Source organism: Melospiza georgiana, chromosome 4 (genome assembly GCF_028018845.1).
Source record: "Melospiza georgiana isolate bMelGeo1 chromosome 4, bMelGeo1.pri, whole genome shotgun sequence".
Lineage (NCBI taxonomy): Eukaryota > Metazoa > Chordata > Aves > Passeriformes > Passerellidae > Melospiza > Melospiza georgiana.
This window is the reverse complement of record NC_080433.1, coordinates 30,699,779-30,727,149: the sequence shown is the minus strand read 5'-3', so window position 1 is coordinate 30,727,149 and position 27,371 is coordinate 30,699,779. Positions and strand designations below refer to the sequence as shown.

At 50.5% G+C, this 27,371-nt stretch overlaps 1 long non-coding RNA gene across 1 annotated transcript in view; it reads left to right on the top strand.

Moving 5' to 3' along the window:
- The first annotated feature begins 717 nt into the window (after positions 1 to 717).
- The window catches only part of LOC131082885 (uncharacterized), a 49,647-nt gene continuing 22,993 nt past the window's right edge, over positions 718 to 27,371 (top strand). Inside the window, exons 1-2 of the long non-coding RNA XR_009114392.1 lie at positions 718 to 1,270; positions 17,432 to 17,612. This is a non-coding gene — a long non-coding RNA (uncharacterized LOC131082885). The remainder of the gene's footprint in view (positions 1,271 to 17,431; positions 17,613 to 27,371) is intronic.

Genomic DNA, 27,371 nt, shown 5'->3' with positions numbered 1-27,371 from the left:
AATGTGCTTTCCTAGCAGGTATTGCCTGTGTGAAGTATTTGGGGGCCAAGCTGTGGCTGAGTCCCCAACACCTGGCGCACATGGATGCTTGTTTCTGACTGTGAGCAAGATCTCCATTGGTCATGGCACGTGTGGGGTTAGGGAGAGGGAGATGGAAGGTCTTCCAGACGTATGGGAGGGTATGTGGCTCCAGGAGCTTCCTGAGGAGCTGTTGTGTTTCTGTGGTGGTGATTTGAGGAGGTGTGTGATAGACAATGTCCCCAGAGCAGTCACATGCATGTGTTTGTGTGTGGATGAAAGGTTTTCTCCACCTCCTGTTACGTTTTTATGTGTCAAATTTTTTTAGCAAATAACACAGGGGCTTGTATCCAGGTGTAGTTTCCCATGGCTGTTGCACATACATGTGTCAGTAGATGTACAGCTGTTGTATGCATCCGTGTATATGTGTGTGTGTGTGTGTGTGTGTGTGTGTGTGTGTCTCCTCAGCAGCTGTTGCTTGTAGCTGTGTGGTTCCTAGAAGCTGTTGTATTTTCATGTGGGTGACTTAATCCTGAGAAGCTGTAGCCTCTGTGTGTGTGCGATTTCCCAGCAGCTGTTGTTTGTGTGTATTCCCGGGAAGCTGTTGTGTGTTGTGTGTAGCTCCCGAGCAGCTGTTGTGGGGAATTGTGTCTGTGTGTGTGTTTGTGCGTGTGTGTGCAGTTCCCAGCAGCTGTTGCATGCGTGTGCTCATGTCTCCGGTGGAGGCCCACCCCTTTCCGCCTGCACCGGAGCAGTGGCTGTGCAGGCGAGGAGAGCTCGGAACTGGCTCCATGGGAGAGGGTCCTTTGCCTGTCAGAGCCTTCCCAGCCGGGAGAAGCAGTGCCGCCGGCTCTGGTCCCTGAGCCCTAGCAGCCGAGCCTGTGGCGAATTAATCACTTGCGTTTTAAATGCCAATACAGCCCTTTCTGCCTTCTTCCCCCAGTGATGCGGATGCGGCGAAGGCAGCAAATCCTCCGGCTGTGCGTGCCCTCCCTGGACTGCTGCTCCATCCCCGCCTGTCGTGCTCGCGCGTGTGCATGGCTGGGAGCGCTGCCTAGGTGCGGCCGGGAATGAGCCAGCTGCGGGGCAGGGAACGCTACAGCTCCGAGGGGTGACACCAGTGGGGGACACCCCCCGCACAAACACATCTGCAGGGCTGCAAGTTGCTCGAGGACCGGGGTCTTTTGTGCCTCCACTTCGTCTCTGTCATGCCCCGTATGGAAGCTGGGAGCAGTCACCCCTCCAGAAGCAGGTACGTGTATATGTGTGCGTGTGTGACACGTTTCTGTGTGCAGTCCTTGTGCTGCTGCCTCGCGTGTCCTCGGCTCCCGGCTGCCGGCCGTGCTGCCTCTCGGAGAAGCAGCTGAGATTGGAAAGGAGGGAGAAGGGCAGGATGCATGGATTGCCCTTTTCCTCCAGCTTGTGCACGCACTCCCTGGGGGTTGGATGCCTCTGATTCGAGGATGAAGGCGAGGGGTGAGTGCAAAGGAGATGGGGAAGTGGCCCATGGTGTGTGTGTCTGGGGGTGGCGGGGGGGGGGAGATTATGCCTACATGGGGTGATGGGAGGGAGGGAGAGAGGCTTGGAGACGGGTCTCCCTTTCACCGTGTGTGTGTATATGTGTGTGTGTGTGTGTGTGTGTGTGTGTGTGTGTGTGTGTGTGTGTGTGTGCGTGTGCTCTGTTTAGGACTGGGATGCTGAATAGGTTCAGGGCTTGCTGCACACAGCTGGGTTTGACCTGTCTGCATCTATTTGGACCTTGCAAAAGGAGGTGATATATGTATGTATATGTACATGTGTCTGTGAATATAGATATGTGTGAATAGATGGGAATTTATGATCTGTGTGAGTTCATGTGTGTATCCATGTATAGGTGTAGCTATAGGTGTGCGTATATACCCCCCACACACATGCACACATGTGCATGTTCAGACAGACAGACAGTCCTCTCTGTGTATCGCCTGCAGTTATGGGACAGAGAAGGAGTCAGTCTCATCCCTCAGCCCCCTGTTCCCTGTCTCTCTGTAAACTTTGCAGGGGAGCCTCTGCGGACAGTGGTTGGTCTGTGTCTGTGTGTCTGTCTGTTGTGTGGAGTGTGGATATTCGCCTGGTTTGCATGCAAGGGAGTGAGTAAATCTCTCCTCTGCTCTTACACTGCTCTGCTGGGAGACTGGCTGGCTGCAGAAAAGTCATTGCGTGGTGTCTGTCGGGTGTGTGAATGTGTCTGTGCTGGTGGTGGGAGCCGGGTATTTATGTAGGGGCCCAGGACAGCTACTCCAATGCATATGTAAGTGTATATGTATTGCCTGCAGGGTGTCTGCATGCCCGTTTATTCCATCAGAGAAAGCATGCCCACATTTTTATTCATAAGGATCTTCCTGCTTTGGGGCATGGGATGGGGGGGAGGAGAAGCTGAATGAATGAATGGGAGCAAAAGGAGGGGGAAGAAGGAGTGATGGGGGGTGGGGGAGAGAGACGAACAGGCGCATCCTATTCTCATCCCAGGACAGGCAGGAGTGCACAGCTGCCACTGCTCCCATTCCAGAGCTTGGATCTGGCTGGGGAAAGGCAGCATAAATCAGCTAATACTGCAGGAGGCAGCACATTCAGGAGCTGCTGTGTGTAATGCCCTCTCGCGTGTGTGTGCTGGTGTGCCCCAGCCCTGCACCGTGCACGCAGCACACGCGTGCGTGTCCCGTGTCCGAGTGTGCACAGAGCCGGGCTGGCTGTGCACAGACACCAAACAGCCTCCCCAGTGTCCAGGCAACAAACAGGGTGTCTGTGATGGGGAGGGAGAGCATCGCTCCTGTGCTGCGGGCAAATACAGCTGGCACAGGTCCTTTGGCACCCACTCTGCGCTCACACGAGCACGGTAGGTGCAAACAAAAGGGGTGCACAGGATGCAGGCCGGACTTAGGAACTGCTCCCCTTCCTTTCCCCTGAAGGCTGCAGAGCAGGACCCTCCTCCCCACTCTGGAGACACAGAGGTATGAACCAAGCTGTGGAGCAGGGAGAGCATTGCTGAGATCGGAGCGGGGTACAGATGATGTAGGGAGTGGAGGGGGGCCCCATGCCACTGGAGGGGCCTGGGGACTGGGGAGCCTGGCTGCATTGCATGCTGTGAGCCAAGGAATTTGTCATGCACGGAGAGTGGGAGGGAGTGGGAGTGTGTGTAATGTGGGGGAGCTGGGGTGGAGGGGGAGGAAGGAGGCTGTGCTGGGGTATGAGGGAATTTCTGGTGAGCCCTACCTCCCCACACCCCCCCTTCCGGGTCCCCACACATCCCGTCACTCCTGGGTCCCAAGAAGCGCAGCCTGACAGCATCGCTAATGTAATATTCAAAGGAAGCTTCATTTGCATGGAACATGCATTATTAATATATTTAAATACAGCCCCCCTCTCGCCTCCCTGCTCTGTGCAGACCGTACCAGCAGCAGTGAGGAAGCTGCAGGGAGTGGAAGGGTGCCGATGCAGTGCCAGGGGTGAGAAGCAGACACTTTAATCCCACTGATTTCCCCAACCTACCAACCTTCCCCCCACCCCCAACCCCTTCCCCACCTGCCACCCTCCTCCCGCCTTTGTTTTCCCTGGGGGGAGATTGGCTTTCAGGGCACCCATCCCACAAAGCATGCAGATTTGTCGGCATGAAGCAAACTGCCTTCATTGCTCTTCCCCCATCAAAAACTATGACACCAAGGGAAGAACTGTGCATGCATGGCCTTTCCCACTCTGCCCCAGCTCCAGGCAAAGTGGGTATTTGGGAATGTGCCGTCTGATCCGCTGCACTGGTGCAAAGCTACGCTGTGGAGCAGAAGCCACTCGGAGGATAGGGACATTTGGGGAAGGGGGGCATACAGGGGTGGAGGTTTTGCCGGGGGGCAGCTTGCAGTTAAAATGGGAAAGGTAACAACTGCAGGGAAGGCAGAGGGAGGGAAGCATAGCTGTGATGATGTCCGCGGTGTTTGTTCTTACCTGGGTCATGTCAGAAGCCAGATGCAGCTCCAGGCAGAGTGCAGCTGCCTCATCTGACCCTGTTGAAGAGTGGTGAAAAGCTCTGCCCACCTGGGAAAAAAGCTACTGGTCATATCAGGGCCTGTTGAAACCACCCAGTGCTCTTATCAGCTGTGTCAGAAAATATCAGCATATTTGCTGAGGAGAGAGACCTGGCTGCTCTCTCCTTCATCCTAAATACTGTGGGGTTTTTTTCCCTTGGTCTTCTGTAAGAATGGACCTGGGCTAAGCTGTTTCTTTTATTAGTGTGAAGGAGGGCAGAGAACATGTAGGGAACACCTCTGTCCTCACACTCTTGTGAGCTCATGAGGGCTGCCTTGCCCTGGTAAAGGGATTTGATGTCCCAAAAAACACTTGCAGCGCTTGCCCATGCCTGTGCACCAGAGCAGACAGCAGCAGCTTAGGTGCAGAGCAAATGTGTTCCAGCAAAATATCCCCTTTTCTGGGAACAGAGGTGGTTTTGCTTTTCTCCTTCATGGAGGAGCAGAGCTGTCCTGAGCAGTGAGGGATCCCAGGCTGCTGGCAGCTATGGGGAAAGCTGGAGTTTGCCTGGTAGCTCTGCAGGTTCTGCTGGTGAGGATTGCCCAGACTGGAGTTACAGCAGGTGCTTGAGCAGTTCCAAAGGAGCAGAGAGCTCTGCGTCCCCCAGTGCCTTTCCATGTGGGAAGAGGGTGAGGGAGGACATGGAGTGAGCTACTGAAGGAGAGGCAAACTGCAGGCATGGGAGCCACCTCTTTTGCCAGGGTAGTGGGGCACTGAAATCCTTTCTGTGGTCTGGAAAGGGAGAATGCAGAACTCAGGGAGCAGACCACGGGGTTCTGACCCCCCTCCAGCCCTTTCTCTTTGCTGGGTCAGGATGAGTTTCTCACAGCTGTGAACCAGATGAGTGCTGTATTTAAATCCTCAGATGAGTCAAGCTTGACACTATGGAGGTGACAATGACTGTGGCACTGCTGTTGTGTTTGCTTCAGTGGTGAGCTGGTCTGGCAGCAGTTACAGCCCCACTTTAGCAGCACTGCATTTGTGCCCTGACTTTCCTGTGCTCCCCAGCTGGTGCTGGTTTTGTGCCTTGCTTTGCCCTGACCTCCTCTTTAAGGGTCGCCTGGGTAGTTCAGGGGTACATAGCCATTGCCTGAGATGAACTGGTTTCTCACCAAATAATTTTCTGTCACTGAGGAGAAATGACCTCATTTTCTCAATATTCATAAGCCAAGAGGAAACCCAGTTCCAGCTGACCAGCTGAGGTACAGAAGGAGGGAAGGGCAGTTGTCACTCTTTCCATGACATTTTAAGAGGTGGCAAACAAGCTACCAGGAGTCAGGTTGAGGTGACTGACTTGATGGGTTTTGTCCCTAGATGTTGCCACTTGCAGGGAGTCCTTAAAGGTCTCCAGGCATCACTGGTGTGGGGAGTCTCAGTGGCTACATGGTGCCCTACAGCATGGCATCAGATGCCATGGAGATAGGCATGGGATCAAATCCCCACAAGTGAGTCTGTTCTGCTGTTGGAGGTGAAGCTCATTCTGTGCTGACCTGACTAATGTGCTGGGGCTGTTCTTTCTTGTCTGCAATCACCCTGGGGAGCGCATCTCCAGCTTTTTCAGCCCTTTAGTACAGAATTTCTTCCCAGGTGATGCTCTGGGGAGCTGATGGTGCAGTATGAATTTCACAGAAATGAGAAGATGTGTCTGGGGGCCAAGAATTTGTGTTCTCTATACATTGACACTCACAAAATGTTAATACCTGTCTGGTTTAGGTAAGCTGTAGGGGAAAGACTGTTTGCAAGAAACTGTGGGTGCTTTTGACTCCTTTGGATGTCTGAAAGCAGAGAGATGGAGGAAATACATCCTTGTGAGGAAGGATCATCAGTAGCATGACTCAGGGAGGGGAGGTCACAGAGTAGGAGGCAGGATCCCTAGCTCTGCCACAAGTGCCCTGTAGAGAGTCCCTTTCTTCCCCTCTGTGGTCCTCAGCTTTCACCTCACTTCTGATTAGCTTTGGTGACAATGTAATCACTATGGAAGGGTCTGTAGATATGAAGACTGGCTCAGTATGATGCATGTGCTACCAGTTGCCTTAAGGCAAGGTGTCATATGTTTGTCTTCATTCTTTCCATGGCTCATAGGCTCAATCTGCAGACCAGATGGGTCAGAGCTGCCTGTGTATTTTTAGGCTACTATAAGGACTCCATGAGCTGCTATCTTTCCTCTGGCAGCATTGGTTTATGCATGAGAACATGTATGTTTGTGAGCAGGGAGAGCACCATTTTCTGCTAGACTTTGTCCTGTCCTCTTGTGTGCACCGGTTACCTGTGCATGCCCAAAGTCTCCGTACACATGGCTGTCATTCCTGCCTTGTGGCATTATCCCTGTGTGTGTGTTCCTGTGTGCACTCGTGTGTGATGCAGGTCACTGGGGGTTTATTTGTGGAGTGAACACGTGTTTGTGTGTGTGTGCATATGCACCTTTTCCATATCCAGGATCTGATGTCTCTTCTTGAGGTGTGTGACTATGTAAGAGTTTGTAGTCATGTCCCCTGCTCAGCTGCAGGACATCTGTTCCACCTGTCCATGTGTCTTCTTCTCCCCACCTCTTATGAACCTTCTTCCTCCTCTCTCTGGGGAGATAGCCTTGAGTTGTATTAGCTGGTGCCACCTGTATGAAGTGAGACAGCTTTCCTGACATCCAGAAACTCAAGGACACCTAGAAACATCAAGCCTTGAAGCACTGGGGAGATTGAATTCATGTTACGTCCAAGGCCTTAGTAAGATCAGTCTGGAAAACCTAGCATGCAGACCTGGGTGCTGTGCTAGCTGAAGGAAGGTGATAAATAGGAGGGAGTTCAGAGAAGAGCAATAAAAATTATGAAAGAGCTGAAGATACTTATTTATGAGGAGAGATTAAAAGAACAAAATATGTAGAGCTTGACTAAACGATGATATGTAACAGTTTGTGTGTATTGAGAGCTGTAAACACCAAGGAAAGGAGGAGATTGTTTAAAGTGGCAAAAAATGGGCAAAGTGAGAGGTATGGATGAAGTTGAGCAAAGAGAAGAATACTTGTCTCTTGAGGATACATGCAAGCTTCCTGCTGTGAGTCCTCAAGCTGTCTATGAAATAGTGTGGCAGGTTCATGGAGATGCAGCTGCTGGCAGCAAGGAAACATGGTGGTGGGAAGGGGTAGAGGGAACAGGCTACACTCGGCCCTTGGTGGAAGTGGAGTGAGCTGCAAGGCCTCCTCTTTATATGCAGCACTGCCAGGGAAATTCTGTGAGATGTTTGATTGTCTTTCACCTTCTATTGATTCCCTGTCTCGTGGCTGGGAAGAACCCACAGACAGTGCTGTTGAGGGAGCAGAGAGGTGATACAGGAGGAATAAGTAAACAGAGTCTGATGGAGGTGGAGGACATTATTCCTTCCACCCTCTCTGGCTGGAAAGGTAGTCTAGGAAGCAATCTCCCAGGAAGTGGCTGTAAGTGAAAAGGGGCTTTTCCACAACATCTTTCTAGGACACTACAAACTGAACCTCCCAAAGCAAGGGGTTGATAGTGGGGTCAGGAGGATCAGACTTCCCTCCTCTGAATTCCTAGTCACAGATGGCCCAGAATTGGGACAACAAGGTCAGAAGGATTAATACCCCTCCCTTTTTTCCTCATTGCAGTCATAGGCCAGGAAAATTGAGCGAGATCATAATAAAAGGATTAGTGTGGAGAGCCTGCCATGAATAGTGTGATAGACAGGTCAGGGAAATGGAAGGGAATTCAAGGGGGTTACAGATGGTCTATTTAAAGAGTTCTGTGTTTATCAACACAGGGAAAGGGGATTTGGTCTTAGAAAAGTCTGGAAATAGGCATTGAGGGAGCTAGGGCTCAAGCAGAGATTTTATTCTCAACAAGGATCCATACTGGAATGACTGGTTGAAATGACACCTGACATCCTTCCAGCTTTTGGTCAGGGGGAAAAAAAAATCTTTCTTGGAATGAGCTATGTTGTTTGCTGCCTTGTCCATCCATCTCCAAAATGATCTGATGCACCAAAATGATACTGTTACTCAGAGCTACTCTTCCTCATGACTTCTGGGTCAGCCTAGCTATGGAAAGCCCTAGGAATACAAAAAGGACCTTACCAAGCCAGGTCTGTGATCCTTCCAGTGCAGTATCTCCAGCTGCAGCAGAAAAAAGGAATAGCATATAGGCAGGACAACTGTGTAGTAGCACTTCCTCTGAACACCCTTTCAGCCTCAGCATATTTGAAGAACCCATTGCTGGAAGATCTGTTGTGCACTTTTAGTTCTCAGTGGATTTATTTCCTCCCTGAATTTGTCCTGCCGATTTTTGAGGTCAGATAAGTTTTAGCATCCTCAGAATCTCACAGTAGGAAGTGGTGCAGCACACACATGCAGTTTGTCTTGAACCTGTAACTTTCTGGTTTCATTTCCTGACCCTTGATCTTTGAGTGGGAAGAGGCTGTTAACACCTCTTTCCTCTGCCCTTCCTTTGTCATGTGTGGTGTTATAGACCTGTCTCATTTCATGGTCTCTGTTGTCTCTTTTCCTGTATCCCTTCACCTTTCATCTCTCTGCATCTATCTGCTGCCTCCTTCTTGGCTACGGTGGTGTAGCTTTTAGCAGCAGGACATGGGGCATTGCTGGGTGGGAAGTGACATCACAGCAATGAACTGCACCAGGTCCACTCATGTGAAAATGTTTCAGTCAGCTGCAGTGCCCATACATGGTACAGGAAGAGCTGAACAAGCTGGGCAAAAATTCTGAAACCAGCTGAAGGTGCCTTGGTCATCAAGATAGAAGTGGGCAGGCTCTGGGGAGGCTTGAAAAAGAGGAAGGGGATCTTCCATGATCTTCCCAGGCACAGAAGTGAGGCTGACAGGTTGGTAGTTCCCAGGGTTCTCCTTTCTACCTTTTTAAAGATGGGTACAGTGCTTCCCTTCTCCCTTTACCTGGAACTTCATTTTACTGCCATGACTTTTTAGATATCATGGAGGGTGGCTTGGCAACTACACTGGCACAATTCTCTCAGGGATGGATATTGTCAGGGCGGATAGACTTATGTATGTTCAGGTTCTTTGGGTGCCCATGAACCTGAACTTGGAGTGGGAAGCACTTTGCTCTCCAAGTCCCCATCCTCCTGTCCATCCATTTAAGAGAAGTGGGAAGAAATGTTGTTATTGAAGACTGAGACAAAAAATTTTGTTGAGTACTTTAGCCTTTTCCTCATCCATTGTTAACAGTTTTCCAGCATTTTTTATGAGATGTGTGCACTTTCTTTAAGCTTCCTTTTCTGGTTAACATACCTGTAAAAGAAGAATGAAAATGAAACATCAGCCATCTTGTGAGTGATCCAACCTGTTCTTCAAAAAGAATAGGTTCAGGAGGGGGAAACAGGCTCAGGCCAGGGACCAAAGGGCCCTTGTGGGGTGAACAAATGTTGGAGGGTACAGGGAAAGAAGGCACTGTCACTAGTCCTTATGACATTATGACATTCCTACAGAGGAAAATTGTTCTGAGTAACCTTTGAGTCAAGGGCTGTAGGGGACTGGGGTGGGTGGTAGGAAATCTGTTTAGATGCTGCCAGATGTGATGTAGGCCAGGGCAAGCAGCAGGGAGAGTGAGAGACAGCACTGTCAGGAAGAGAAGGAGATGAGCTGAGAGGTCTGCTGTGAAGGGAGGGTGAAGGGTGGAGGAAGAAAAGTCTGAACAACTTTGTAAGCAGAGATAGTGATGACAATCTCTTTAGCAGGCACTTGTGCCTTGGGATTTCAGTCAGGTACCCCACTGGATGCTTCTGGCAGGGCAAGGAGCTCATCTCCAGCCCCAGCACCCTGTCCCCAGCCTGGTCACACCACAGAGAGTACAGCTGCCTCTCTCTTCCTTACAGACCAGGAAAATGGTGAGACATTGTATAGCATCATGAATGCACAAAGAATTTCTGCCATTAGTCAAGTATGGAGATGGCAAGGGAGAAGTAATTTTTCTTCCTCCCCTCTCATTTTCTGTTCTTTCTTTCATTTTGTCTCCTCCTCCATGCTGATTGTAACCTCCCCTCCCTGTCTGCTCACCTAGTGCTAGCTGCATCCTGTGTCTCTGTTTGTTTCCCTTTAATCCACGCAATGGATCAGTGACAGACCCCCACTGCAATTTTTTAAATCGTAGCCCTTTATCTTGAATTGAGCAAGGTCAGGGGAAGCTTCTTAGGGCATCTTTGTATTTTTCTATCTCTGCCTCAGAGCAACTTAAAGGATGGCTCAACAGGATTAGTAGAAAGCACAAGATTGGACAAATGGATTTGGCAGGGGTTGGCTGGTGGGCCTGGGGGAGTGGGAACTTGCTGTGCTGGAAAGTGGAAAAGCTGGGCTCTGCTCGGGGCCTCTGCTGCACCTCTGGGCATGTGAAGGCAGCTGGGCTGATGCTGAGTGCAGCCCTGGGAGAGAGCCCAGCCTGAGGCACTGCTCCTCGCTAAGCAAGGGTACTTAGCACTGGCCGAGTGCTCCAGGGCCCAGGCACAGGGATATCACTCTGTGCTCCAGGGATCGTTGTTCTCAGCGCAAGCCCTGCTGCAAAGCCCGGAGGGACACACTGGGCACAGCAGAGCCATGCTGGAACAGCATGGGTCAGATCTCAGGGACAAGCCAGACTCAGGAGGCCATTCCGTGCACTTGTGGGTCCCTGAGACATGCTTCTCTCTTTGCTTCCATCCTGCTGGGTGCTGCTGGAAGCGAATTAGCAGTCCAGAGGTCCTGTCATTAGGCTCTGCTTCCTTGGCTTAGCTGCTTCTGCTTCTGCTTCTCTCCTCCCCTGTTTTGCCTTATGATTTTGCAAGTGCTTGTATTAGAAGAAAGTGTCAGGCTTGCAGTTTCTCCTGGCTGATACTCAGTGTATCCCTGACCCTTTGCTGCCCCATTCCCTCGCTGCTGCTGGCAGCACCAGTCCTCCCCTTCTCTACTCAAACCTGTGCTGGCTCTGCCTGGCCTGGGAGAGGGTCTGCCCCAGACTGACCCTTCACCTGTAATGACCATTATCTTTTCAGCAGCCACCTGTGCAGCCAGTCACCAGCCGGTGTCAGAAGGGACCTGTCCCTTCCCCACCACGTTGTCAATCTGCACCAAGCTGGAACCCCCATCATTTATTCTCTGGTCCCTCAAACGACTGCTTCTCTCCTTCAGCTGAAGGCCCTCTGTCCTGTCCTGTATTCCCTGTATTCGCACTGGGGCTCAGTGGTCAGAAAGGAGACTCACAAGGAGTGTTTTGCACAGCTGCAGCTGGTTCCTGCAGCCTGCTCCCCTCAGACAGACATCCCCTCCCTGCCCATGGTGTTTGAGCCGTACACCCATGGTCTTATCCTGTGTGCACGCACATGGCATCATGAATTCAATGTGCAGGGCTGCAGAGATACCTTGGCCTTGCTTTGCCAAGCCTCCCAGAAACATGGGGTGGCCAAGGACATGACTGCTCCTTCCTGGTGCAAGGATTTGCCTCACAGGACTTGCCACACTGTGGTCTTCCCATTGTCAGCCCCTCATCTCCCAGGCAGATGAAGGGTCACTCCGGGATCTCATTTCCTCCCCATCATCCTCCTGCAGCAGCCTGGCTGTATGCTCCAGGGTTTGTCTTTGGTCTGGGGCATCCCAGCCTTTCACATGTGCTGCTTATGGGGGAAGCTCACGCTGTTTCTGCACAGAAGAGGATTTGCATGCATGGTGGGGGAGAGACAGCCTGGCCTGTTTATTCTTAATGCTCCATATTATCTCCATTAATAATGCCACCTCTGCCTCACATGCTAATTAAGGCTCAAGATTGTTAATGTAATAGGGAATTTGGGCAGAGACCACACAAGACTGGCTGGATTAAGTTAACCTTATGGACTGTTAATGGATCTCCTGGAGGGGCATTTCAGCCTAATGAGAATCCAGCTTGAATGGTAATCAGGGGCTCGCTCTCTGCATGCCTGGTGGGGCCTGGAAGGCTGGCAGGGCTGCAGGGCAGGATGTGGGAAAAGCATCGACAGAAGCTGCTCATGAAGCTGAGCAGGGAAGAGAAGGATGCAAGGCTGGAGGGAAAGACCTCAGAGTGAGGGAAGAATTGGAGTAGCAATGCTGTGGTGCTGCACAGGGGAGAGCCCGCAGCAGGTGCTGAGGCTGGTTCTGTGCTTTTCATGGAGGACATTTAAATATTAGCACAGAGGGCTATTTTCCTGGTTGTGATTGCCAACAGTGAAAAGGTCACCCAAACTGTCTAAGCTATGAGCAGGGCTCCTCTGTAGGGAAAAAATATCTGGCAAATATTGTCCTGCCTCCTGGAGACCTGCGCTGTGGGTCGTGACTGCTGCTAGGCAGTGGATCAGACAGCCAGACTTTCCCAGTCTGTCGTCTTGTACGGTGTGGAGAAAACATCAGAGAGGGGATTTGGTACGGAACACTCTCATGTGTGAAGTGAAAGGCTGAGTTCAGAAGAAAACTGGCGACAAAGGGTTCAAAATGGAGCTTAGAGATGAGGCTTTCGGTGCATGGGATTGAGTAAAGTTTGGGGATACCCCAGATTCAGGACTGCAGTTGAGAAAGAAACAGATGGTACTTAAGTGTGAAGGCTCCATTTCATGGCAAAACTGTATGTTTCTGGTCCTGGGTGAAACTGGGTCTTACTGGGAGCCCATGGAGCCTTCCTGGGAAGGTGTGCATATTTTCACAAGTGGTTTCTCTGTGCTAGTTTTGTCCTCCGGAGGGAATAGGTGCGAAGTGGGATATAGAGCAAAAGTGAAGCCTGAAATGGAGGCCAGTTGTTTGCATTTCAGTTTGGGGAGTTGAGTAATTTAGATCAGCCTCAGAACAAACAGTAGAGTTCTGGGCAGGGTGTTTGGGAGGGAGGTAGTGATCTGCAGAATTGGCTAAAGAAATAAAGAAATGTCTTTGAGGTTTTCTTCTTACTCAAGTCCCACTGCCCCAGGATGTGATCCGAGTGGACAGGCTCTATGCTTTGGAACCCAGCCTGGAAGTTCCCCTGGAAGTGGGATCTGGCTGAAGATTTAGCCTTCTGATAGGAGCAATAACAGAGCACCTAAGACATGTTGCTTTGGCTCCAGAAGAGTGAGTTTGAGCTGTGCTGACTGCAATTCCTGCATGAAATTTCTTAGTCCAACCCCAGCTAAGGGTGAAAGTCAGACAGGTACGGCTGCAGCTGCAGGAGCTTCTCCATATTCCCAGCTATAGGGACTGCTCTCTCCTAACTCTGTTACCTTGAGCTGCCCTACCTGAGCTGTGTCAGCCTGAGATGGCTCATGGCTCACATGTGAGCTGAGTCTGGTTTGTAGTGTTTGGGGCTTGGGGGTGGAGGTTTGTTAGTTTGGGTGAAAATCGGTGAGTTTGTAATGCAGTTAAGAGGAATAAGGACATGGAATGGAAATAGGTCCAGTTCAGGTTGCCCAGTGAGTTTTTTCTTCACTTTCTGGCTCTCAGTATGGGAAAATACCAGGGAGCTGCTAAGAAAGGAGTTCCCTCCCAGTGTGGTGAGTGGGAGTTGGTTCCCAGGGCAGAGCATGCTGCTGCCAGTGAGCCGAGGGAAGGCGAGAAAGGAAAGCAGAGTCCAGGAGGAGAGGCAGTGCAGGAGCCAGACGGACTGTTCCACTCAGAGAGGGGATCCCATCCCTGGAACCTGGATGCTCCCAGGGGTGCTCTCCAGTACATACACACTCCCATAGTTTTGTGCTGCTGCACTGCACTGCTTTCCCAAGGCTCTGCAGGTGTGCAGTACCACACCAGTGTCTCACCGAGGTAGAGGCTGCCATGCACACACAAGGCAGGGGACCCACCGCCCCCTGACACCTCACAAATGCACCAGTGTTTTCAGCAAGGAGCAGACTCATACACACAGTCACTGCTCAGCCTGCACCGCACACATGTGCACACATGCACATCCCAGACATCCATACCTGGCATCCACTCCCCACAGCAGGCACATGCACAGCACCAACACACAGGTGCTCATCAGAGGCCAGGCATTCCTGCACACGTGGTGCCACATTGTCCATGTTTCCCCCTTCCAGCATTTTCCTCTGCAGATGGGCTCACTCAGGGCAGCACTGACAGGCCCGTGTTTGTGTCTTCCAGGTCCCCCTGCATGTCATCACAAAACTGTGACATGGCATCTGTTTGAGAGGAACACCAAAGTGCACATCCAAATACGCATCTGCATCCCACTCAGCTCCTGTTTGCTGTGCTTTCTCAACCCCTTTTCCCTTGTTTAGCCAGTCGTAGTACTTCTTCCATGCTTCTGAAGCACAGGAGCAGATGGTTTGCAGGTCAGTTTAGGATGATGGTTCCCCTTTCCGCTAGTGGCTCTCTTCAGCTGCTTAGGTCAGAGCTGAGTGTCTCAGAGATGAAGATCCTCCTTGCCCATCCACACACAACACCTCTGTGTCACTCTCAGCACCTATTAGAAATTCTGAGTCCAAAGGCCTCTTTAAATTGCCCTCATGACCGTACTTTAACCCAAGTAGCTCTTCAGGCCATAGTGGCTTTTCTAGGTTTGGCAGCATCTGTTAGCTTTGACCAAATGAGGCAGCTCCATCTCCACTCTGCTTTGTACATGTGCCTTGCTGAGACCCAAAAGACTCTCTCCCTTGTCCCCTTTCAGCCTAAATTATTCATCTGCTGTAATGCACAATGGATGTTTGTGGGAAGAGGCACGCAGGTACAATTGAGCACAGTGCCGAGGCACTGACGTTACTAGCAAGCTGAAATTGCCTCCATGCACGGGCCATGCTTAGCTGAGAGAGACAGGAAATTTCTACTCCTTCAAAGCACTTCAGGAAAGTGAATGGTGGTGACACTGGTGAAGGCAGAGGGGAAGAGGGGCTGTTTGGGACTGAGGTGGAAGTGAGGGCTTCCCTACATGTTTCTTCTGGCTCCTCTGATGCTGCCACATGGACATGGATCTGGTGCAAGCATGGGGAGGTGGGAGTGTGCTGAAGTGGGCGGCTTTGAGGAGTGGAGAATTGTCAGAGTGTGGGAATTGCACATGAACTGGGAAGGGGCTGAGGCTGCTGGGTCATGTAATGTGTGTGAGGCCATTGCAATGCACACTCCATTGACTACACTGAGGTGTATCCATACATGCTGGAAGACCATGCTGTCCAATAGCACAGGACAAGAGCTTATGGGACTCTTTTCACACTTCCTCCATGTGGCTTGGGCTAGACCCGACTGCAACCCCCGCATTGCCTGTGTCTAAGCCACGCCTATGCCAGCCTTTTTTCTGCCTGCAAGCTCTTCCTTTTTTATCTGTGCCACCACTGCTCCAATGATCCCAGTGCAGCTGTGGACCCCTGTGCCATATAAGCTACAGCTGCTCTTCCCTGCTGCAAAGCCCATGCTTTCCCTTGCCTTTCCCATTTCCCGGGGGCACACAGGTATGCTTGCCTGCCCTGATGTCGAACCCTGATTGTTGCCCGTCATCGCTGGCAGCATCACGCTGTGACACTGCCGAGCTTGTTAAACAAGCCTGGCGGAGTGCTCGCTGTGCTGTCCCTGGTGCTGCTCCGATCTCCCTTCATTCTCTTGCCCCTTCTTTCCCACCTCGGGTACCTCTTTGTCTTTCCTGGGGCCTGGGGGAAGCCGGTGCCTTCCTGGCCAAATCTCAACTTCCCATAAGGATTTATGCACTTCTTTGCCACGCTTAGGTTTTGCAGTCACATCCCCTGATGCCACTATCAGCCAATTTCAGAGCACTCGGGGCTGGTGGGACTGCGCACTCTTCTTTGCATGCAAATTATGCACATCTAACACCAGAGCAGAGGGAAAGAGAAGGGATGAGTGTGGCTGCTTTTGCAGGCTTTCTGCTCCAGAGACTTTGCCCCCCAGAGTGGGATACATGGGAGATTGTAGAATGGGCAGAATTAACAGTAGTGTGGGGAAAAAAAGGGGAAAATCTTATTCATAGATGGGGCAGTTAAAGTAGATTTGGTGTGGCAGTGGAAAGTGTGTGTGTGAATTTGCACCCGTGCACTTGCACAGAATAATACAGCTGTCTCCAAAGTGAGTTCCAGCTTCATAACTTACAAATTTTTTTTTTTAATTTTTTTTTTTTTTTTTTGTGAGTGGTTCTGGCTGTCTGTGTTTCATGTCTAGTTTGTGTTTGTCTGCCTGTGTTGGATGTTGATGAGTATTTGTGTTTTCCATGTGACAGAATATGTCTGGGGCTAATGTTTAGGCTCCAGAAGGATGGTATGCCACTGTGTGGGCTGAGTTTAGGTAGGTAACAGTATCTGATACAATCAGTTTGTATGCTGTAGGCAATTCATAAGCAGAGTATATTTGTGTGTGATATACAGCCACTGGTGCTTGCTTGACTTATGTTCCTGAGTGCATGAGGATGTTTTACGTGCCCTCATTTTCTTACAGAAACGTCATTTGCTAATGCGGTGTTTGCACTGACATGGATGTGTGTGTGTGTGCATGGCACTTTTTCTGTACTCTGCTGTGGGAGTGGGCTCATTAAATTCTGTGTGTTTGTGCAGTGAGAGTTTTGTTTAAGGGGTCAGGAGCTGGTGGTAGACATGCTTGGGTATTCTGCGTGCATTTGTGCAGGGATCACTATTTGCTATGCTGTATAAAATGTTTTTGCTGGGTACTCATAGGGGTGGTGGAATAGGCTGGGTGGAGCTGATGTGGCATTGTATGATGGTTGTCTGAGTTATCATGTGTGCATCTTAATACAGATGTGCAACCTTGCAGGTAGGCGCAGGGTGTATGTGAAGAAGAAAAGCACCTCATCCTTTAGAGGAGCTCTGAGTTTTTAGGGGTTGTATGCAAGGTGGTGTGGAAAGACCAGTGAGTAAATGTCTGTGTGTGTGTCCAGTGCATGTGTGTGTGTGCGTCCTGAGTGTGCAGTGTCCTTGCAGGGGGTGTGCCTGGGTGACTGTGTGGGCTGGGAGGTGACGTGTGTGCGTGTGGCTGTGTGTGTAGGCACACTTCACCTTCTGCCAGAGCAGCTCTGTCAGCACCTTGCCCTGTGCTGGGTCAGGTGCTCTCTCCTTTTGTGTGCAGTGGGACAGCCAGGCTCTTAGAACACAGGCCAACCTCTTTCCCATGCTTTCAGTCTCTTTCCATCTGGCTGTCTGTCTACTCTGCTGCCCGTGTCCAGTTGTCTGTTCCCATAATCACCGATATGCCTTGACTAGCTCACACCCTACACTGCCTGTGGACTCAGCAGCTGTGCATCTCTCCGTCCCTCCCACACACACACATTCACACACACACACACACACCCTGAATCTTCATATGTGGCATATTCAGTTGCCATTGGAAACCTAAGAAAGAAGTGAATCTACCCTCCAAGTCTTAAGCTGGTGATTTTTTTCCTTTTTTTTTTCCCTCCCCTTTCCTCCTCTCCTCACAGAAGGCGAAGTCGTTCGCAATGAATCCATGGCATCTTCGATCGAGCGGTGAGCTGGAGCACCTACTCACAGGCCACTCCTTCATGTGACTGAACAGAGACCTTTCCCAGCACTCGCCAAGGAGAGCAGAGCCCTGGATTTACCTCCCGCGCAGCCGGGCACCCCCAGCGCAGGCACTGCGAGGTAAGGCAACCTCGGCACCTCTGTCTGTGTCTCTCTCCATCCCGCCCGCCCTCCCTCCCTCTTGTTCCTCGTTCCCCAGAGGTGCGAGGGAGGAGAAGGGCAGGGGTTTCCGCTATGCTGTGAACACAATCTAGGCTTTCATCAGCGCCCTCCCCGCAAAGGAGAGCTGCTCCCTCCCCTGTGAGCCCCTTCCCTTGCGGCTCTGCATGCGTGTGCAGGGAGGGGTTGTTTGCAGAGCAGCCGAGGGACGTGCTGCAGGTCCCCCGCACGCAGTCCCGAGTGCATTCCGCCCCTTTCCCACCCCTCCCCTGGGCACACACCTGTCTGCTCTTCTCCATTCGTCATTTTCCTCCACCTCCCCTATTTCTCGGGAGAAGGGGCAGCCAGGCTGACTCTGCTGCAGCCTGGCCAGCAGCAAAGCTGGGCTCTGCAGCCCTGGCCTGGGTCACCTCAGGGATGCAGCTTGCAGCAGAGCAGGATTGGGCATCATGATACTGGGAGTGGGCCATAGAGGAGAGGATTCCCCCTCCCTCCTCATCGCACAGATATTTTGGGGATTCCAATTCCCCATGGAAGATGCTGGCCTCCATTTCCTAGCCAGGTACCTCCTCTGAATACCCAGCCCAGCCTGCCACAGCTTTTGGGGTGATGGGCATGCTCTTTGTCACTGCTTATCTGCTGTCCCCTGGTGCTCCTTCTCAACTGGAAGGGATGTTTTCCTACTGGAGACAGTGTGTTTCATAAGCTGGGAACGCCGTGTGCCCTGCACAGGCAGTGAAGGGGCCCTGTGCCGAGCCTGACCCATTTTGGGGCGCAAAGCTCTTGGGAGCACCTGAAAGGGCCTCCTGCTGCCTGGGGCTGCTCTCAGTGCCCCTTTCCTCAGCTCCTCTGCAGGCAAAGCAGGAAGATCAGCTGCACTATTTCCATGCCATGTCTCCGTGCTGCTGGAGCTGCTGTGGTGTGGGGGTGGGAGGGGAGTGGGAGCAGCTGTTTCTCCCAGTGCCTGGGCAGGCCCAGACGTGCTGCCAGTCCTCAAGGAGCATGAACGTGCCTGGAGATGCCTCTCCTCAAAATAGACCCTAAAGCAATGAGCTGCTCGCAAAGTAGTGGGTAACCTCAGAGGGGTGGATTTTAAAGGGGAGGTCTGGGAGTTTGCAACCTGCCAGGCTGTAGTTTCAGGCTCTGAACAGACTCTGGCAGAGACCAGAGGTTTTCTGAGTCAGATTTTGGGGGCTGTTGTGTCTCTCTGAGGGGAAGGGACTGGCAAGGTCTGTGCTACTGTGCAGCCCCAACAGTGGTGCTGGGGTGGTGTCCCCTGAAGGTGGTGATGGGTTGCTTCCCTCCTGCCCAGGTCCCACCTGGTGATGCTGACAAAGAGGTAACTTCCACTGCACCTCTCTGCTGCTGCTGCAGGACCCTGCCATCAGTTTTCCCCATCTGCAGTTCCTCAATGCCCCCTGACCCACTACTCCAATACCTACCCTTCTACACAAACTGCTGCCTTCAACTTCTCTTTGCTGCCTTTTGCTGTTGTTCTTCCTTCTCTGGGGTGCCCTGAGCCCTACCTTTCCCTCTTTCCTGTTTCTCCCTTCTCCTCTTTTGTGACCACCATGGCAGGCAGGAGCAGCTTTGGTCAGCCTTGGGAAGGGCTGATGCTGCCTGGTAGGGTTGTTTCTGACTGCTGGAGCCAGCTGGTGATACTGTGAAGTGATCCTTTCCCCTGTGGTTCACACCCTCCGGCGCACGCAGGCGTGTGTTGCGGGTGACAAGTGACCGTGGTGTTGTTGATGTGTCATTCTTCCTCCTGGCTGGAGCCTGGCAGGGAGCGTGCCCATGCAGTCACATTCGGTGTCATTGCTAAGGAGTTTGCAGAAGAAAGCAAGCTCTTCCCATATGGAGCCTCCAAAGTCATTTGGCATTGGTTAAATTCCTCAGCCCTCTCAGGACATGGCTTTGGCACTGGCTCAGGGTGGACAAGACAATAAATCCAGCTCTAGGGAGCTTGGTACTGGGTCAAAACTGCTGCAGTTACATGGTAGAAAATGCTGATCCAGTATGAATTCACTCTGCTGTTTGAGATTTGTTTAGAAAACAATGCTGGCTTAACTCTGTACTGGCAAGATTTATGTTGTGTTGGGTATTATCTGTCTGCACAACCCTCTCTTGGTGCTGGCTGAGTGCTGTTTGTGTGCCACATCTGGCACGTGCTCCAGATCATGCATGCTATGGCTAATCTGACAGTTGTAATTGCACGCTACAGCCAGCCTGGTTCAGTCCCTCCTGTCAGGCAAGCCAGTCTGAAAGAGGGTTAAATTACGGTCTAGGAGCAAGGCAGGTCCCACACCAGGCAGATGCTGGAGAGGATGGCATTGGTTGGGAGGAGGGCAGGCATCGTGCTGAAAAGGAAGAGGAAGGGGAGGGAAGTATTGTCTCAGCAGGAGAATGTTATTCTCCAGCCCTTATCACTCCACAGGTCAGTGCACAGACTCCAGGAAAGGCATTATCATTCCTCATAGGATCATGTTGGCAGAAAATGGGGTTGCACCATGGATGGAGGCTGAGCCAGCCCCACTGGAGGCAGGTGCTCATTTGGGACAGAGTATGAGTGCAAACCCTCACTGTTATGCTGCAGGGACTTGTTCCAGGTCTGCCACTCAGGTGCTTGTCTGCTGAAGGAGGTAATGTTGTTTGTGCTGAAGGGCCAAAGGGCAGGAAGGTGATGAGGGGTGATTTGCCTCGTGCTTTTGTGTGAATGTGTGCAAGTCTCTGGTGATTAGGAAGGGAATTTGTTGACCAGGTTAGCAGTCTGAAGTCAGTTTTACTGTAAATCCCAGCAAAATGAGCTTTTGGAGGTTAAAGTCAAGAGATGACAGTGTCTACCAAGTCACTGGTAGAGTCCTAATCCTTGCTGCTAAGGGTCCTAATCCTAACAAACTCTCACACTGGTCACCATGCTGTGCCACAGCTTCCCCTGCCTTTACGTGGAATGGGCAGTAGCCAGAAACACAGTGGGAGAGGAGGGGGTTGGGGAGTAGGGATGTGAAGGAGCAAAGCTTGAGGCTGCACAGAGAGATGCTGTGGGGACAGGGAGGTTCAGCCTGTGGCCTCTGCTGGCATGGCTGAGTGCTGTCATTTGCAGGCGCTGGGTGCTGCAGGAGAATCTGTAATGACTGGGGGGCTGCGTGCCAGGCAGAGGCAGGGATTCACTCAAGCCTCTGTTTGTTTGGGAAGAGAAAGGGAGTTTGTGGCTTGTCACTTGGGAAACAGAGTAGAGATTCAGTGGAGAAGGACAGGCTTCTTGGCTGGGCCTCCCCGAGCAGCCATGCCACGTGTCTGTGTGTGTCAGGGGACCGAGGGGACCCTGGTACAGGCCATGACTGGCAGCTGGCCATCCCCAACCCCCGTCATTTCACCTCCCCCTCGCACCCTCTGCACAGCCACTGCCAGGCGGCTGAGGACAGCCCTGAGGCACACACACACGACAGACCAGCACATGTGAAGAGAGGGAGACAAGTCAAAAACCTTGCTAGAAGAGCAGCTGGATGGGATTCGTGCTACCTCCCTGCCTGGTTTATGCTTTATGCGGTAGAACAGCCTCTGTGTGAGTGTCCATGTTGCTTCATTTCAGCCCAAACAGGCACCTTCAGCAGGGCTGCATCTGGTGTCTGGGGAGTCTTGTTGGGCTCAGTTGGAAGAAGACCTCTTTCTTCCCTAAGTTCCTTCTCTGTCTCATCCCAGTGTGAGCCCTGTCTTGCTTCATGGAGTGGAGACCTGCAGGCAGTGGAGGGAGGTGTGGAAGAGGGAAAGGGAATCTGAGACACAGAGCATGGAGAGGATGCAGACATTGAGATGAGAAAGAGGGAGGACCTGAGAGAAAAAGGATAGAAGCAGCAAAGGAAAAAAGGGATGGAAAGGGAGGCAGAAAGAGAGCAAGCATGCCCCTGAAATCACAATGTTGTATGGAAGTATCTTATATTGATATTACAGACTAGACTTTGACTTGACGATATTTGTACTGGACAAGGATGTGATCTTAAAAGCTCTGTGGCAGGAGGACCAGCTCTGCACAGTAAACTGCTCATCTTCTACCCACCCCCTTAATTAAGGGAATAGCCAGCCTGTGATTGTCCTGCTCTGAGATGCCTTCTCCTTGTGCATATTTTTCTGCTCCCAATATGGAGGAGGGAACATGGCTGAGAAACCCCTCCTCGTGTCCTCTGTCCTCCTGGCCCTCACCCCATGGAGCCAGAGGAAGTGAATGTGCTGCCCAGCACTGCTGAGAACTGCCTTGCTCTGTACTGGAGGGATGTTGGTGAGGCCTTAGAGGGAGGCACAGACTTGCCTTTAGATGGCTCCCCAGAAAAACTTATGGCTACGTTTCCCCATATAGGCAATGTCTGCAGGCAATGAATTCAACAAGCTACACCATTTTTTCTACATTTTTTTCTACAATTGCCCCGTCAACAAGTCCCACAAGAACTGAACAGCAGCAAAGAGGTAAGGAGGATTTACGGAAATTTCTCTTCCTCTTTTATGAAATATACTTGAGTACGTATCTGTCAGGTAAGGTATGAGTGCCAGGTCTGTCACAGGGTAGGTAGATTTCATACAGATGTTCCAAGTGTCACTTTTGATGGGGCTGTGATGGTTTCCAGAAGCTGGAATGCCAGTGTTGGCTTGCAGGCAGGTTGACAGGTGAACATGTATCCACAGCTGGTTGTGTGTTCATTGTGACGTAAACTTGGGGGTGCTTCTTCTCCATCTCAAGCTTCCTCCCTGACTCCCCATTGTAGGACCACCAGCAGAAGATATGGCTCAAAGTGAGCGGCACCCCAGGGCCACAGGACTGTGCCCCATTCTTAACTGCCATGCCTTTTCAAGCCAGCCAGCATGGTGAAATCTATGGAGAACCAGTCTGGCACAAAGGGAGAAACACTCATATAATGGGGCTACTTATTTGAGTTCTCCAGCATTGCCCATTACATTTCATGTCTTGTGGCTGATGCAGTTGAAAGGCAATCACTGGAGCTAACAGCCCAGCAATGTTCTGCTCACCTTCTGATTTACTTCCTTTCATCCTCGCTGAGTTTCATCTCCTCCCAGGTTCATGCATCCCCCAGCACTGAGGTCACTTTCTTTTCATCACACCTTAGGCTGTATATAATCAAGCTAGCACTGTTCCTGCCCTGAATCTTCTGGGGTCAAGATGGAAATCACTATTCAGCAAGAGACCCAAACAAATGAGCAAAACTAGCCTGGTTGGTCAGAACAGAGTGGATGTTATCCAAGAAAACTCGCATTGATCAATTCCAGTCACCTCCTGTGCTTAAAGTGACTCAGTATCTCCATTTTTAGGATGTTGCTGGGGAGCTGAATTCTCTTATGATTTCTCTTGTATCAGCTGTCCCTACCAACAGTATTTGTGAGATTCTTTTCCTATATCTGCTTAGATGAGGATCTGTTGGAAAATACACTGGTAGAATAATGGGTGCTGGGACAAAGACACTCATGAAAAACCCACAAACCCAATGAAAAAAAGCCCCAACAACTACAAAACCTCCGCCCCCCCTTTCCCTGAACAATAAGTTATCAAGTCCAGATGGTTAAATCCGAGAGTTTGGAAGGAGCTTAAGTGATTGAGCTGCTAACAAAAATATGCAATCTCTTGTGGAAAAAAAAAGCTACTGATTCGGGGAATTGGAGAAGACCAAATGTTGTACCTATATTTAAAAAAAGGCTTCAGTGATGATCCAGGGAATTAAAGATCAGTAGGCTTTGCATCTGTGTCTGCTAAACTGGTGGGAATGATAATTAAAAAGCAGTGCTTGAAGACATCTGGAAGAGTGTGGTCTGATAGGGCCTATACAGCGTGGGTTCAGCAGGGGAAAACTGCATCATGCTAATCTCCTACAACTTTTTGAATGTGTCAATAATGCAGTGGATAAAGGAGAACCAAGTGATATAACGTATTTAGACTTCCAAAAAGGCTTTTGAAAGATCCTGCACTTGAGCTGCTAAAGAAGCTAAGCAGTCTGTGAGAGACAAAATATTGACATAGATCAAAAACTGAGTAGGAGACTGAAAGAATGAGGAGATTAAACAGTCAAGTTTCACCATGGCAAAAGGTTAATGTGGCCTCCAGGTTCTCTTCTAAATCCCTTGTGATTTACCTTATTGTTTAATGAATTGGAAAGGTGGGAGGAGAGATATGCCATATGGAAATCAGCAGATGAGACAAAATTATTATGTTGGCTGTGGACAGAAAGGGCTGTGGGAAATGCCTGAGAAAGAGAACTAAGTTAAATGAACACACTGTGCTCTGGTGAATGAAACTGAATGTTGGTATGTTCAAAGTAATGTGTATTCAGGGCACACTCAAAACTCTTTAGATACCAAAAAGGTCCTGAATCAAGAGTATCAGCCAAATGAAAGTGAGGGTGAATGTCTTTGCAGAGCTCTGCCCCATGCTGTGATGCCCTTGAGCAGGCAAATCAGCTGTTTGGATGCAGAGGCTGTGGGTAGAGAGGGCTCTGGAAGAGCTCTTGGTACACCTGCAGTGCTGCTTCATTTGGAATAGCAAGCCAAACCCAGGTCAGCCTTTTTCTGAAGGGATGCTGGAGAACTGAAGGGCCTCTGAGGTGAGACAGAAACCCTGTGAACACCCCCAAGTGAAGATAGGGAGGAGACAGGGGCTGTTGGTGTCACACAGCAGACTGGGAGCATGTGGTGAGAGGAAATGAAATTATGAGACATATGAGGATATCTGTCCTTCCTTTCCTCATCACCTAGGAGTGAAGGAATGCACAGTGAAATTAAAATGTATGGGATTTAGGTTTGTATAGGATTTTAGGGTTGAACTGTGGAGGTCTAAAGACATGAGAATTTGTCAGGTCCAAGAATTTAGAAAGGTTCATAATGGACTTCTGTGTTTTGTGGAGAACAAGAGTACCCCAATGAGCTTTAACTAAGGATGAGCCCAGTTGGAGCCTGAACCTGCAGATTCAGTCTTCAGAGCCTACATTAGCCTGCAACTCACAGCAGCAAATAAGAAAATTGAGGCAGGAGTACATTGTCCCTCATTTGTCTGCTTTGATGTTTTTCCACCTTTTCTCCCCCAAATCCCAGTGATATTTTTTGCTGAGAGCCAGTGTGGACATTTCTCTGACCTGGAATGATTGTTCCCTGTGTACATCTTACCTGCTGGGACATGAACAGTGAAATTCTGTTCATGTCTAATCATGTTGAAGTCCATAGTATGAAGGAGTATGCCACAGGAAAGGTGCAAACCCACCTAAATTCTTGATATTGCCTCAGATCAGAAACCTAACCTGCAAAATCCCCAGATATTCCTGGGAAATTACACATGCTTCCATCTTCTGCCTGAACTATGGATACAGGAATCAGTGCCAGGATAGCAGGGTATCCAGCCAACTTTCCAATTTCCAGGCCAAGCTGGAGCCCAGAATTAAAAATCTGCTGGGGTTGAAGGGAGAAGAGAAATTCCTGAGCCTATGGTAGCTCTGAAACCTTATTTGACTACTTCCTCCTCTTTTCAGTGTAAGGACCTGAGTCTACAAACATATCTTCCCTGTCCAGCATTCCCTATCCAGGAACATGGTCCCAGTTCTTGTTTTTTTTTTTTTTTCTTTTTCCCCTGAGTCCATGATATAGGATGTTGAAATCTTCAACAGCTTGGCTAACTTAGCCTGTTTGATTTCTAGCTACAAATGCATGTGTAGCTACACACAAGTCCCAGACTCTTTGTAAGTATGTCTCCTTCCTGGGCAGTCCATGAGGTGTGAGCAGAGGGACTACTTACCCAGGGAAATAGACAAAAAACCACTGGGGATCATCTTTGCATGCTGCTCTTTGCTGGATTTCTGTGAGCTCTCTTGTATTCTTAGAGCTGTGATTTGTTTTGGTGAGGAGCTTGGAGCTGCACCCACCGCAGCTGATGTGGATAGAGTGGGAGCAGCCAGGCTTGTGTCCCAGTGCCAAGAGACCTGGGGTCAGTATCACACCTTTCCACGTGGGTAAAAGTTCCTGTGAGGCCAGAGGGAGCTTTGGCAGTGTGTCAAAGCTGACATCACCACAGCCCCTGCAAACCTCTGGGCTGGAAGCAACACCTTCAACACCTCTCCTGCAATCCAGGAGCTGGGGACTGTGGGGGCTGAGAGACGCTGACGTCACCCATGCTGCGTGCCAGCAACCCCAAGGCTTTGGAGATGGCTTGATCATCACTACTCTATTATAGCACCTAAAAAGACCTCTGGGATCAAAAGATGATTGCATCTCTCTGCTCTATTACAGCAGCCAATGAACCTCCAGGGCCAAAGGATAAATGCACCATCGCTGGAGTATTGCAGCATTTAGAAACCTCACTCACTGACTCACAGCTGTCTGACCCCTCCACCACAACCACTTTGAATTTGTCTCGGCACCCAGCCACCTTCTCTGCTGAGGTGTAGCTGGATAATCCTTGTGCTTTTACAGTGCCTGCCTGTGTGCAGCACTGAGGTGAGACCACACTTTCTTCTCACTTATTTTGGTACGGGGGGAGCACTGGTCTTATGATGCATTTGCCAGACCTTCACTCTATGAATGCAGCAAAACAGCACTGAAATAAACCACCTCCCTTTAACACAGCATCAGTGAACCTCTGGTACTGCTTCGCTGTGAGGTGATCTGCTCTTGCCTGGTACAGGGAGGGGGCTCCTCTCAGACTGTTAGAGGTGTTTCAGAAGACAGCTCAGTGCCTGGCAAGAGCTCTGTTGTACCAGCAACTCGAGCTTACTAATGGCAAGGGGGATACTTTGAATGTCTGGTCAGTGATCCTGGCTTTTAGAAAGCATGAATTAATTTCTCAGACACCCTAGAGAGGTGGAGTTCTGTCATGTTATGAACCTGACTTGTAGATTCTGAGGAAAATCCTAAAAGCTTTTGGTAATAGAGGTTTTAGTGAGTTTAATGCCGATGGAATTAAAAGTCTCTAGGCACTCGTTGTGAATGGATTTACATTGGGGAGATTAGAAAAGGGAAAACATTATTGGTGTCCAGGAAACTCAGGAGAGCAGCTGTCAGCTGGTTTAGATGGAAAGTTCCCCAGTGGGCAGGTGCCCTGGCAGCCAGACAATGCACACGCACCCCCTGTGGGGCTGGCTCGAACACTCACAGGCTGGGGACACGTCCCAGGGCCACTGTGGGCACGCCACATGTGAACATTCACAATAGGATGTTTGCATCCACCAGTTTTATGGACACACTGAGCATGATTTAATGCAGGAATGGTCTCTTCATTTTGGCTGGCATCTCTTACACAAAGAGCCACATGCCTCACTCAGTGCTGCTGGCCTTTCCCAGCATGTTCATTACTGTGCACTCCTGCTGAGGAGCACCAAGAAGAAATACCTGCCCACAGACACAGCACTCTGTGCAAAGCAGTCTCCTGTTCATGGATAGGCCTTTCACAGTCCCCCTTTCTTCCCAGCAGAAAAGCACCTGGCGTGTAGCTGTGAAATGAAACAATGAAGCATAGTTAAAGTGAACGCTGGGCAGGGTCCTTGTGGAATATTTTTGTGAGGTTTAATAATTTTGTAGTAAATTTTGGCCAACTCACAAAATCCACCATTTTCAACTTGTCTGGGAGGCTTGGGGAGGCATCTTTATATTGGCCAACTTCTGCTCCTTTTCCCCAGGCCTCAGTGTTTGCCACTGCTGGGGAAAGCATCCTGGAGGCAAATGATTCTTCCCTGTGCCCTT